Here is an 11,295-nt window from a genome sequence, read left to right as displayed (position 1 = left end):
CTGTGGCTGCGGCAACGGAGCGACGGCGGGAGTTTGGTCTTTACCTCCAGCTATCCCAAGGGACCGAGCTCCTCTAAAAAGGGGAAAAAGCAAAAGAACAGATGCACGGGTGTCATTGCATCTGGGGCACAAACACGGCTATCGCAACGTTATCTTTATTGGTGCAATACAGTGCCAAATGCTATCCGGGTYGGATCTGCGGAGTTAATGATTGCAGGTGAAATACCATGCAGCCATTGAATCGGGCACCAGCGGATCAGAGCCAAAGGAGCTGGGCTAAAGCGCTGCRTGCGCCTGCTGAACCGAGGGTTGCGTTGATTTGCACAAGTGCATCTGTTTGCACGTTTTTCTCTTCTGTGCTGACCTGCCTCCGCAGTGGTGGACTTTATAGGCACGGGGGGACAGGCAATGGTTACGCAGGTGACTCTCCGGAGCCAGCAGCTGCCCCTGGGCRCTCCATGCCCTCCAGGGTTTTAATCAGCTGAGCAGGAGCAATTGCAGCAGAGGTGATACATGTGTGCGTGAGAGGCTTTAACCAAGCAGACTGTGCATGCCTACCAGTGCAGCTTTTGCAGCCTGCTTTGCATCTATTATAARGGCTAATTCACATCACTTGGGAATTTGGCCTGTTTCTGCATGTTAAAAGATAAATAATTCAGGCACTGCATGTTTAGKTCTTTAAAGTGCAAGTCAGTTCTCTATTACTGAGGTTGGGAGTGTGCGGGACAACCTGGCCAATGGAAMAGCCCAGTTAGTGCTCCAGAGGGTGGCGAGGAAGACAAGGCGACAGCATCCCCAGAGGTCTGACATACCGCCAGCAGCCACAAGCCCGGCGGCACCTATCTCAGCATCGCGCAGAGCCAGCTGGCTGCCCGCGCACTCCCATGTTCCCACGCCGCCGCACTCGCGCTGCGCAGGGCTGGCTCGAGTACTCGCATCCCCAGCATGGTCATTCACCCCAGGGKAACTAAAAGCCATCGCAGAAGCAAAAGCCGACCTTGGAGCTCACTGAGGCGTTCCCTGCCACTGCGGGAACGTACCGTTTCCTGTTGCTGCTGGCTATCGTCCTCTGCAGCGATGGCTCATGGGTGGAGATGGAAGGCGCTGCCTTTCTGTCCTTTCCTTCTTGCTGTGCTGGACAGAGTTAAGGGTGGATGAGCTTCTTCCAGATTTTGCTTTCACTTAATAGGCTAAATTAGGAGTGGCTGAATAAGCTTCTTAGGCAAAAATTAAATGTGAGAAACACTGCTGTTTATGATGTGCTGTGGTCAGGAAAAACAGGAATTGTTTGGCTCCATGGATTAATGTGGGTATTGGTTTATTATATATGAATAATTTCCTGAGCTACTCACTGAACTCGGTGCATTGTTTTGGCTGGGTGCTGTACAATCRCTGATGAGTAAGTCCCTGTTTCAAATAGTTTATATTTTAAATAAACAGGGTGGAAAGGACAGCAGATGTACAAAGGTAAAGTGATACGTCAAAGGCATCAGAGCTGGGAAAAACTYATGTTTCCTGTTTAATCAAGGCCACGCAAGCTGCATTCGGGACCCTCTGGCTCCAGCTTCATGGTGATGCCCGCCTGCTCCTCAACCCCTTTCCAGGCAGGGCTATGTGGAGCAACTCACTTCTCCACATGCATTTCAGTCTGTCCTGCCTTTGGTGAGGCTGTCCTCAGAGGTTCAGACCACTTCTTTTATTTCATTTTGGTGACTTTTCTTACAGCATCCCAAAATATGTTATCTCTTGGGTGATGGAAATGAAAAGATATGGAGCTTGTCCCATAGATCTGCATGAGATAATGGTAACCATGATAACATGTCCAAGGGAGAAGGCATGGCAAGGAAGGRCAGAGGTGACTGAAGAAATCTGTCTTCTGCAAAAGTGTTTAAAAGATGCCAGGCAGTGGCATGGCAAGTCAGTCTTGCCATCTCTGCTGATTCATTTCTAAATCTCAAGGTGTCTACCCCAGGAGCAAGTTTCATTTATGCTCCATTTAAAAGACCCCAGATATCAGTCTATCTATGGAAATACGCACCTTGACGTTGGCAGTGGCTGAGCCCTCATCCAGAGCCCAGACAAATCTGTATCCACCCAGAAGGACTGGACTCATCCCCAAAGATCTTAGTAGCAGTCTTGCGAAGGGATAAGAGAAGGCCACAGTTCATTTGCTAAAGCTGTAGAAACACATGAAATGCATGTGAGGCAATGAAGGCTTGTTGGGGGCATTAGCTGGAGAGCAGAGCCTGGAGCTTTCTCTTCTCGAGAAAGAATTAGCAAGGTTGGGCACAGCCTGCAATGAGCACGGAAAGAGACCTGCCTCGAGGATGTCCCTCACTCAGGGAGGACGGGCAGGGTGGTAGTGAYGGCCAGTAACTGAGACAAGGGTGGCGGGAGCGTGGGGCTTTGCATGAACCCAGGTCTTGCCTTGTGGGATCTGCAAATTGGTCTTCTCGCACCTCAGTTTACGTCAGGCTCATTTTCTCTCCTCAGCAATACAAACCTGTGAAGGGGAAGAACAAAATGTAAGTGAATGTAAAGGTGCATTGAAGAAAACGTTTGAAAAGTATTCGCCAAGTCGTGGTCATTGTCTTGGTGAGAGCCACATACGCCACCTCCGGAGGGAAAGCCGTCCTCGCAGCCATGGCAGTGACAAGGAATAAGGAGACACAACCCTCTCTCCCTGCAGGGTCTGGGCCGTCTGTGGGCAGTGGTGAGTCACACTGGTCTTTGACAGGATCTAGCCTAAACCTTACCTCTGTTAATCTCCCATCTGGGGACTATCTCCTTTCGCTCCATCCCTTGTCAAGTTTAGCCAAATTGGATGATTTAGCTTTGCTGGTAGCTGGCACTACCAGCAGCTGTTCTTTAGGAATGTAAGGGAACAAGATTTTTGCTTGGTTGAGGCTTGTTTGTTGGCACAAAGGTTGTTTCGGAAAGGATGGGGCCATCTATGCCCCAGTCCATCATTAGAGCTGAGAATTACCATGGCAATGACAGTAACAATGACGAGACTGGTAATCATATTAGTATTATTATTACTAACATTATAATCATTATATCATCACTACTACCTACTCTCGTAGGGTTTGATAGACTCAGATCTTTTTAACTTGACTGAAACTCTGGTTTTACAGGTCATGTTAACACTTGCAAATATACCTGCAATGATTTTCTGTGTGAACTGTCTGGTCTTTAGTATTTCAAACCAAGAGGGATTTATGATGCATTGCACCTCTTTCAGAAGCTTTGGGAATGTTCAGATGCATACTTCTGGGCTGTTGTTTTTATCAATCTACATAAATCATTAAAATGCCTGTTTTAATGAATGCAAGTTTTGTGCCACAAAAGGGAAGTCAGTTGGCTGGAGGCTTTCTGAAAGCTGGAGTTGCTCCATCAACAGCAATTGTTGAAAGATGTTTCTTCAAGTTCAGTCCTGTAAGACAAGTGGGGCTTCAGATGATCATGATAATCCTTGGGGTAAATCTGTACAGGCATAAACCTTATTAACTCCAATCAAGTAAAACTACACTCATTTTTCATAGATGCACAAAGCTGACTAAGAAGGAAGTGGAATTGTTGTACATTCATCATGTAAAGTCCAATTCTTGAAACATTTACATTTTTAATATAGTTAGGTGTGCATGTGTTGACAAGATTGGGTTAACGTATTCATAAACAATTTATTTAAAGACCCATATGGTCTAACACAGATAGATTTCTGGTGCCAGAAGTATCATTTCCTGATATTGCTGTTATAAATACTTGCATGATTCAAATCTCCTGTTGCAGAACAAGCAACAAATCTCCTGGAAGGAAATACAGGACTGGATTTTTTTTCCTAAAGTAAGGTGTTTTTTAGAGTTTTCTTCTACCTCTAATTTGAGTCAGAAACTCATTCACAGGAAAAATGTAATGAATAGCTAATAAGGATCATTTCAAAAGCACTGGCCACTGTTGGCTTGCAGTGGGAACTGCACTTATGAAAATCCCACCTGGAATTTTTGCCAGACTTTTATCCTACATCTGTAAGACCCCATTGGTTTTGAGACCTAGAGCATTACGATCCATTCTGTTCAGCTTTGTGAACCATATTTATCACTATGAGAACAAGGGACCGCTTAAATGAGAGGAACAGGTAGAAGGTTTAGAGGAAACTCTTCTGCAGCTCGGGATTAAATAGCAGCAGTTGTTGCCAGAGGGCATTGCGGAGCCTGAAAGTATAACTATGTTCAAAGAGGGATTAGTCAAATTCATGGATGACACAAGGTCTGGCGGCTTTTCACCCAATAAACCTCAACGCAAACCTCTAGCTCAGGAAGTCCCTGAGCCGTGGCTTGCCAGAAACCAGGAGAGTGCGGGGAGAAGCGGAGGATCGCTTACGGCATGCCCTGTTCTCCTCCTTTTTATAAAACAGCCCCTGTTGCTGGCCACAGGAGACCGAGCAAATAGTCTGAGCCTGAAGGGCAGTTCCTGTGCACTCCTGCCAAATATATCATATAGCTCTAACCCCGCTGGGTCTGTACTATCAGGAAATATTGGTGCCTTTTCGAACAAGAGTCAGGATTGTCCAAAATGCCCGRTGACTCTTGGTCTCTTGATTTGCAGGTGCCCAGCATGAGATACCCTTGACGGCCAGACGCTGCCTGCCTGCCTCAGCCTGAAGGTCTGTGCAAGGTGCGTGAACGTGGATGGTGACCAAACGTAAGGTCTCCCAGTTTTCGTAACACATTATTATAGATTCCCCTGTGCCAGTCCATAGGACTTTCTTATTTCTTATTGTATTTAGCATATTTGCGTTGGCTAGATACTACTTGAGTTCAAAACAGATACTGTTGGAAACCTTGGCCAAAGCATAGAGGACAGCCTGGCCTGGGAGAGCCATCGTGCCCTTGCCACCCAGCTGTGCCTCTCGGGAGCTCTGCTGCTCAGCACGCCAAGCATGATATGTTAATACCTACTAAAAGAGCTGAGGAAGAGCTGCAGCTTCTCTTTTAGCTTTTTTCTGAAAGATTTCTGAAGGGTTTGAGCTCTTTTTTGTCAGGTATTTTCCATTAGGTGATGTGCAGGCAGACACAGGTGTTGTTTTTTTTTTCCTAAGATGGAGAGAAATTGAAGTGATTTCTGGCACTCCAGCTGAGTTTTATTTGAATGAAATATGACATTACACTGGAAAGAATCATAGAAAAGTCCAAAGAATACATCATCCAAAGACAAAAAAAAGTTGAATCTCAGTGCACAAACTATAGATATGTTCCTACAGGGTCTGAAAAGCACAGGACATCTGGCAACTCTGAGTTCGTATCAAGGACATTTCAGGCTTAGGAATTAAGAGCGAAATTTTGACTGTGATGATGGTAAGCACAATATTTTTGTAACTGTTGTTTTTCAGCAGAAAGCAGCCCAAATTGGCAAAGCGACACCATGGGAATGTATGTTCTGGATACAGGAGAGGCAGTGCTGTTAACATAAATACCCCGGTTGCGCTCCAGTCGCGCTCGTCCTGATTCACTCAGGCCAGTAGCTCCTTGAGGCAATGAGTGTCTCCTGTTATTATGCTGATGTATGGCACCTTGCACGGGAGCTCCTGAGCTGGAAATGTGGGTCCTACAGAAATGCAAATAGTAATTAATAATAACAATAATTATAATCATTATGTGGGTTGTGCCCAGCTCCAAAATTGAAATTCTTTTAGCATAATTAACCTGCTAAAGTTTTATTTAGAAGGGAATATAAATCATGGTCTGTCTCCTCAGATGAAAACTAAAATGCAGCGCACTCTGCATCTTACCTTTACAACTATTTCCTGCGCCCGAAGCTCTGCTCAAGGACAAGGAACAAAAACCTTGGAGAGTTGCTGATGTGGATGCAGCCTCAGTAATCCTCCAACTTGGGGAGGGAGCAAAGGGAGAGAGAGATTTACCCCAGTCCCACTTTTCCTCTGCTTGATTCATTGGGGAAAAAGCTATGAATAACAAATCAGAGAAAAACATGTAAAACAAAAGTGAGTGTTTCATGATCACGTGACAGCTCAGAATTCATCAGTCCATTGTACCAAGTGGAAGGGCAAACAGGACCACGGGGAAAATAGGTTTTACTGATGTCTTTGCTTCTTAGTCCCTTGCTATGCTTTTCGCAGGGTGTCTGCTTGGAATATTTACCATTCATTTAGCAATAGCACAAATGCCACAGTGCCAAGGAACAGCCTGCTGAGTGCGCTGAGCCCTCACAGGGCACAAGTGAGGCTGGAGCATCTCAAATCCCAGCAATACTTCTGATTCTAGGGAAGTGGTGCAGAACATAGACACAAAGGTCTGGGTTTTGGCTTGAGCTGAGTTGCCATGGTCAATGCAACAGGTTTGTACAGCAAAGGAGGATAATATTCAACATAGCAACACCCTTCCTCTTTCCCCATGTTTTTAAAGGAGATTAATATCATTTAATATAGTCATTAGTCATTTAACACTGCTCCTCTCTTGCTAGGGGACTAGAGAAAGAGGTTATTTGCAGTCATCACAGGTTTTACTTTTTTTTTAAATAAAGTATGAGGAAAAAAAACATTATAACTGAGGCATGAACTTTTAATGACTTTGTTTCATAATCTTTTTGAAGAAAAATTCCTGCTGAGCTCACCAAGTCTTTCAACTTTTCTTGGTGTTGGCTTAAAATGTTGGCACTGAGTGCTGCTCTGAATTTCATTTACTGTGCTATTTGTTGTGCCCAGTCCCCCCATCCTACAGACTTTGGTAAATTTTACCATTGCAGTATAATGAAGAACAGAGACTTACTAACAGTAATATCATCTGGCCATATGATATGGGAAATAGTCATGAGCATCATGTGTATGTGAGAAGTAAATTTGAACATGATATGTAGTGTGTTTAGTTAGCTGTATTGAAAAGATTTCTGGATAGCTATTGATTTTTTCCAGTCATGTAATTAGTTCAGCGATTACAAGGATAGAAAATTGTTGCAATTTGGTTCATTGCACCAAAACTATGGTATCACTGCAAAGCATATCAGCCTGTTGACTCCAGAAGAAGACTTTGAACTTTAGCAAAATATTGCCACTGTAAATATGGAGAAGAGAGTGACGTGGCTCATTATTTTGCTCTCTCAGATAAGGCCTAGATCCTGCCAGATCTGTGTGATTTCAAAAATCCATTCCCATGGTTCCTCTTTACAGGATCAAGGTCTAAAGAAGAGATCGGACTCTGTGTGATCAGGAGCCTGCGAGGCAGATTGCATCGTGCCAGGAACTGCCAGTGCGGGCCAGGAGCAGAGCCAGCGTGGCCACGAGCAGCCTTGCAGGTCCCTCCGTCCAGGGGATGCACCGCTGCGCTGGGCCACATGGTCGCCGGGTCATAGCTTTCACGTAATCCGTGCTATGTGCTTATCGCCGTGCAGATGTATCTTGCCCTGCTGAAGACCTGGGTCACAGCCCCGTGGAGCGTGTCCCAGGCTCCTGAGCCCCTTTCCTGAACGCCGTCCCCGGCAGACGACGGGTGCCATGAGCTGGCTACAAGAGGCTCGGGCTGTGACGGACGGCCACGCAATGACATTTCAAAGTGAGACTGCATTTGGCCTGGCTGCTGCTCTGTTCCGGTCTCCCCATTGATGCTTTATAACTTTAGACTTTAGACACTTTATATTGCTGCTGGAGTTGCTTAGTGCTGCAGTAAGTACTGTGCAGGCACACGCGTTGCATCGGACCCTGCCCTGTCTACTCATAACCCCGTCCACGGCAGCAGGGCTCACATTTCACAGGTACCCGAGCACCGTAGAAAACAATCCCGTTGATTGCAGCTCGGGCCGTGCTCGAACGCGTTTCCTCTTCCCCCGCCGCCATCCCCACCCCTGCAGCAGCAGGAGCGCAAGGCTTGGACCCATGTACCGGGAACATTTACAGGATATGGACAGGAGCAGCTTTAACTTGGCAACTGCCTTGTATTTCTTGTCTGAAGTGATTCTTGGACATCTCCTGTTTCCTTGTTATAATTAAAGAGAAACTTAATCTGTTCAACACCTCTTTGCTGAAGTAGGCCTGATTTTTGCATTTGACATGCAGAAATCCATTAGCCAGCAACAAGCAGCATCGCCGGTGATCGGCGGAGGCCAGACGTCTGTCTTTGAAGTATCCTCTTTTGTCAAGTCCTGTGTCATCGCAACAGCGCATCAGACAATCGATCTCTTTGTAGCACCTCTCCCATTTAATGCTTCTCTTTTTTTCCCCTCTCTCTTTCAGGATGGTAAGAGGGAGATAATAAGAGAGGAAAGGGATAAAGAGATTGGGAGCATAGAAAACCAGGTCAGAGTTACAGCAACAATCCTGTGTACCTCAGCATTTTTCCCCCACCTTTTCACCCAACTTTTAATGTATGAGGAATACAGATGAGCCATAGGCAGTTTGCTGAGGGCAGTAACTTCTCTGACCAGTATATATGGCCAAAAGTGGATGTGTGAATAAGCCCTCAATTAGAGAAACCCTAAGGCTGCTCTAACCTTCTCCCACAGACCCTGCATATCCCCGAGTCTGCAGAAGGACAGAGCTTTGTGCGTCAACTCAGCCCCATCTCCAGCTGCAGCAAGGTGATGCCCCCACGTCTCTAGAGGCCGTGGTGTTTACTGCGGTTACCCAAGGCTGTCCCCACGAGTTATAAGTTGCATTTGCACACGTGAACGTGCTCTGGACCTGCTAGGTCAGGAATTTTTCTGTTGCTTCCAGGCAACATTTTTTCATCTGTAGTTACCAGCTGAAGAAAGATGACTCCTCCCTGCTTCAGGAGGGGGTTTTAGATCCTCCCCTGTGAAGYGCACGAATGGGGCTCTGCTGAATGTTGAGTGACTCAAACGAGGTGACCTCACTGTCACACTGTGGGTGGCTGTTAGTTTTGGAAATTATGAGTAACTATGTCCAGAAAAAAAAAAAGAAACTTCCTCTTCCAAAGAGGCTATTATTTCTCTCTAAAAGGATAATGGCAGATGTTTTCCGTGGAAGCATGGACAGGAAGCCCAACAGGAACAGTGAGGGCACTGCAGTTAGGAGGTAATTGTTATTATTTTCATTTCAGGGCCCAACTGTGCCAGATGCAAAACAAATTGATTGAGCTGCTTCTCTGAAAAGCTTGCAAATTAAGGAGGTAATGCAGACAGCAACCCCCCCCCCCAACCGAAAAGATAATTTCCCGGTTACAGGGATTACATATTTTGCCATAGTCATACAGGCAGTCAGCCAATTTGGCTATTACAAGATTTCTTCCAGAAAAAGGGAAGGAAAGAGATGTTCATTCTCAAAAACCCCAAGCCTTATAACACCAGAAATAGGCAAACTGGGCAATCTTTGGTTTGGCTGAAAAAGTGCTTCCACAACCATATAATTTCCAAACRCCCCCAACCCTGCCAAAAGCTCAGGACACATATCTCAGGAGACAGGAAGTGCTGCAGTGAAAGTAAATTTAGCAAGCGCTGATGTATCCTCATCATCCCCCTTCCCTCCCCCYGTGGGCAACGTCCGAGGCAGGAGGCAGCAGATGGCAGTGGCAAGTGGTCATCCAAACTCTCCCCCAGCACGTGCAATCTTTGCACCAGCAYGCTTAATCTTTGCAGAAGGACAGTACAGCTGAGAGTATCATTGCGTAATGATACTTTCAGCTGTACTTTCCTCCCTTTAGGGAAAAGGTGTTGAGGAGAGGGAAGAGAGACTGCTGCTTTATTCTTTTATCTCCCAGAGGCACTATTGGGGCCACCTGGCTTCCTGGGGATGAGAATTTGGGGTGTGGATGAAAGGAATCAACTTGATGTGCTTTTCCTGCTTCTCTCTGCTCTAGGACAGGTAGATATGCATAAAGGAAGTATTTCACCCCAAGAATACATCTAATCTCTGTGTCACTGATGTCATCCTTGCATGACCTTGGTACTTTGCAGAAAGGCTACCACTGGGGTAAGAAAGGGGAACACTGGTCTTGAGGGAAAGGACCATACAGGTTCAAATTCAGTCAGACCACAAGGTGCAGAGAATTGGAGGCAATACCCCCAAAAATCACACTGCAGAGCTCACAGCAGAACCCAGGACTTCTTAATCCAGCCCCCACACCTTGAGGCAGGGATAGTGTTAGTTCAGCCAGGTTTCTAAGTGGGAGTGTTGAGCCAAGCGGCCACGCTGGCAGGGCTATGGAGAGCGGGGCGAGGGGAGCAAAGCGGTGAAGGGCGGTCTGGGACGGTGTCTTCCTCCCACGCTGGAGAGGAAGAAATGCGTGTGCCCTCACGTCAGCTCATCCGCCCCTTCGGGCCCCTGCTGCCGGGCAGGACGGGCACGCTGTCTGCAACGGGCTCTGCCAGTTTACACCTTCCCAAGTTACCTGGCTTCAGGCCGAAACCCACGTGAAAAACAACAGGACACCCACTCAACTTGGATGCACGTCTCAATTTTCATCTCTCTTTGATTTCCTATTGGGATAAAGATGGAAGCAGCTGAATTGTACTGGTCTCACTCTCCCATCTAGTGGTAAAACAAGGAAAAGTGGTCCAGATAAAAGAGAAAGAAATAATTTAAGTTTTCTGTGGCTTTTGGGTGGGGTACATGGTACTATTATCCCTGTGGAGCTCTGGGGTTCAGCTGAATTCAGCACGCTGGGGAAGAGGAAGGTCACAAAGCCAGCTCAGAAGAAAACACAGCAAAGTGCAAAGACTGTTCTGAACTGTTCCTCTACGAGGAAGGGGCTACCAGGATGTTGCTGAACAGCGTGAGAACTGAATCTTCCCACAAATAACCTCTTACCTCCAAATAACCCTCTCTGCTCTCAAGCCCCGTTTATTCAGCGAGCCAACACAGCTTTGCACACACACGGTTGTCCCTCACAGTTGCCTCCCCATCCGCATCACTGCTTTTTGCTCGAGTCGCTAGCTCCTCAGCAGCTCAGCCCGCCGAGCATCACCCAGGCCCCTGGGACCGCAGGAACCACCGGCCATTGCCGAATCTCACCCACGCTGCTACGCGGCGTGGTGTTTCCCGGAAAGATCTCCGCAGGCTCCCCTGAAATAGCGGCGGGTGGTATAAGCAGCAAAGGCTGAGTGTAAAGAAAAGATTAGATAACCACAGGCTCAGGAAATGAATTCACAGAAACATGAGGCGTCAGCCCTTGTACTGCATGTGCTGTGCCTGTATCCGCCCCACGGCGGTCCCCTGCACCCGTCCTCTCGCTGTCATCACCGGGGCGCCAAGCGTTTCAGCAATGCATCAGCCTTTGAGACCCTTCTGCTCGTAGCAGAGGACAAGAGATGCTGAAGCAGGGCAGT

General features: G+C 46.9%; 2 long non-coding RNA genes across 7 annotated transcripts; one reads left to right on the top strand and one right to left on the bottom strand.

Moving 5' to 3' along the window:
• LOC112967418 lies at positions 1 to 11,052 on the bottom strand. 4 transcript variants are annotated; one of them, XR_003253973.1, is made up of 7 exons: positions 10,778 to 11,052; positions 5,792 to 5,965; positions 5,477 to 5,607; positions 4,962 to 5,096; positions 2,039 to 2,503; positions 1,041 to 1,134; positions 1 to 73 (listed from the first exon to the last, which is right to left on the bottom strand). It is a non-coding gene; the product is annotated as an uncharacterized LOC112967418 (long non-coding RNA). The 4 variants fall into 4 exon arrangements; XR_003253975.1 differs by lacking the exon at positions 4,962 to 5,096; XR_003253976.1 differs by lacking the exons at positions 1 to 73; positions 1,041 to 1,134 and adding an exon at positions 1,714 to 1,789.
• Positions 61 to 8,236, top strand: LOC112967329. 3 transcript variants are annotated; one of them, XR_003253933.1, is made up of 4 exons: positions 61 to 506; positions 2,494 to 2,713; positions 4,609 to 4,677; positions 5,264 to 5,351. It is a non-coding gene; the product is annotated as an uncharacterized LOC112967329 (long non-coding RNA). The 3 variants fall into 3 exon arrangements; XR_003253947.1 differs by lacking the exon at positions 61 to 506 and adding an exon at positions 1,771 to 1,855; XR_003253956.1 differs by lacking the exon at positions 61 to 506 and adding an exon at positions 7,187 to 8,236 and having other exon boundaries at positions 2,497 to 2,713; positions 5,264 to 5,357.
• Positions 11,053 to 11,295: the final 243 nt, after the last annotated feature.

Source organism: Apteryx rowi, unplaced genomic scaffold, assembly GCF_003343035.1.
Source record: "Apteryx rowi isolate R43461 unplaced genomic scaffold, aptRow1 scaffold_0, whole genome shotgun sequence".
Taxonomy (NCBI): domain Eukaryota; kingdom Metazoa; phylum Chordata; class Aves; order Apterygiformes; family Apterygidae; genus Apteryx; species Apteryx rowi.
This window is presented reverse-complemented; position numbering and strand designations above follow the sequence as displayed.